Raw genomic sequence first — 2,543 nt, forward strand, 5'->3', positions numbered from 1 at the left:
TGTAGTCAAGATTACGTATTACTTCTTAAATTACTTGATACCATTACATAACACCATTCCTTTATATATTTGTTCTACCTCTACCAAATACCACACATTTATTCAAAATCATTTATTAGCATTTTCCCTGAAATGAGAATTAAAATGCCAATGTGTGTGTGTATATATATGTGCATAAATATGCATATATATGTATATATATTTGTGTTATATATGTATGCATGTGTATATGTGTACATGTGTGTATATATATATTTCAGACAGATATAGATATATCTATATCTATATCTGTCTGAAATATCTATATCTATATCTATATCTGTCTGAAATAAATAGCATTGAGCTCTCTAAGCTAGATTTTTTTTTTTTTTTAATGCCTACAGCACCTGGTCTTCCTAGGTGGTCTCTCATCCAAGTACTAACCAGGCCTGACCCTGCTTAGCTTCCGAGATCAGATGAGATTGGGCTTGTTCAGGGTGACATGGCCATAGACAGCACTGAGCTCACTAAAACTGAGAAAATGTAGTGCTCTTCAAAGAGAGAATATTAGGATACCAGTCAAACAGCTAACTGGAGATCAGTCTTCTCTCACCACTTAATCTTGATTTCATGAACGAGCACAGCATTGCTTTTTTTCTTTCCTGAATATACACCAGAGATGGAGATCAATGTGAAACTCATTAAACACTTGGATATAATTTTTAAGGATACTGAATTATTTTAACATCCATTTTTGCATTCCTACTATGTGACATACACTACTAGAGGTAGGAGTGATGTCAATATAAAATATTTAGACCTGACTTCAGGATTTCAAATTGTATCAGGTAGACTATAGCAGATATGTGGCCAAAATGTTATGTCAACACAAATGAGGTAGTACATTCTTTTAACCAAATATTTTCAGAAACTTCCTTTGGAAATTTGGAGGAACAAGAAAATTTTACTACTTTCGGTGTAGCACAGATAGACTGAAATTTCTAGTAAATCTCTGGAAAGAACAGGACCAATACAAGCTTTCAGGTAATACTTCACACAATCTGTCTAAATATTTGAAAGCCAATGGGGGGAAAAAAAAAAAATCCATTCCTACCTGTTCTTTGGCTTGATATACACAAAACTTGAATATCTGATGAACTCAGTATTTATAAATTATCTGATGCCTGACAAATCAATGAAAAATATATTCTAATATTTGGAATCATATAGAAAAAGTTCCTGAGGAGGTAAGTTATTTCTACATTTGTTCATTGGGCCAGGGGAGGGGAGTGATGAGTTAAAGAGAGCAGGATGGTAAGAGAAGGAATATTATGAAACAGCAATTGCATGACACTAGTTCAGAACAGTGGTACAGAAATTAATTAGTGTTTTAGTGGGAAAGTAGTGAGTCTTTTCCTATTTCTATTGTGGCTAGAGTTCCTGAAGAATAACTCACATTGGAAATTCGTTTTGAAGGATCAAACTAACATGAAAGATAAGCTAACTATGCTGCGTAATTTTTTTACTTTCTCCCTGCTTTACAATTCTTTTCATGGTATCCCTGGCTATATCACAGTGGCATGAAACTCTTCAAGCAGAACTTAATATAAGTATACTGGATTAAATATTCAAAATTTATTTTTAGCTCAAATTAGTTACAGACACTGGATGTTACATCTTCACATACTTCTGAGGACAAATTACTACAAAAGCATTAATTCATCCATGACTGTAATTTAATTCTTACCTAATTTAATTCTTACCGATAAATGACCTCAGAAATAACTGTAGTGCTACAGCCTATTTAATTTTTGCTTGCTTGCTCTTTCTTTACACACAAGTGCACCTACATAAAAATGAGACCTCTCCCCGCCCCCACACATAGCAGTATTAGACAGCTCACATTAATTGGACATATAATCACAAAGAGAGGTACTTACTTAGTTCTCCTATTACAGGCAACAATATCTAAACTGCTGGATCGTAGGTAGGTTTTGGTCACATGCAAATTACTAAAGCAAGATCTTTTTCATTGCTTCCTTAATTTTCCTGAGTGGAAGGGCATCAAACCACGTATGAGCTTATTTCTATTCCTCATGGTTTAAGATTTTGTGGCCTTAGAGCAGAGGATATCAGAACCCCCTCTTCGAAAAAGTCCAGAGGCTAAGTGGCCTGGCTGAGGAGGTTTCAAGGACCTGAAAAACTATTGAAACCAAGATACATTGTTGACAATTCCATAATTCCAGTAGTTTGGCCTCAAAATTTGGAGTCTTTATCCTTGGTATGTTTTCCTTCACACTTTCATATTCAATCTATGTTGACATTTTCCAGAGGTTTACTATTATTGCCTAACTTAATACTAAATCTCTTTCAGTCTCTTTTTCATAGCATGCATCATCTTCTAATATAATATAATTGACTTATTTTTTAATCAACCATTGTTTCTTCCTCACTGCTAGAATATAACCTTTAGCAAGGTGGGAACGTTTGTCTGTTTATTCCCTGATTTATTCGAAGTTCCTAAAACAGTGCTCCCTCATAGTGGTGCTCAATAAGTATTAATT

General features: G+C 34.2%; 1 pseudogene; it reads right to left on the reverse strand.

Moving 5' to 3' along the window:
* Positions 1 to 374: 374 nt before the first annotated feature.
* Positions 375 to 493, reverse strand: LOC111742335 (annotated as a pseudogene).
* Between the last annotated feature and the right edge of the window lie 2,050 nt (positions 494 to 2,543).

Source organism: Pteropus vampyrus, unplaced genomic scaffold, assembly GCF_000151845.1.
Source record: "Pteropus vampyrus isolate Shadow unplaced genomic scaffold, Pvam_2.0 Scaffold91, whole genome shotgun sequence".
In the NCBI taxonomy this organism is placed as follows: domain Eukaryota; kingdom Metazoa; phylum Chordata; class Mammalia; order Chiroptera; family Pteropodidae; genus Pteropus; species Pteropus vampyrus.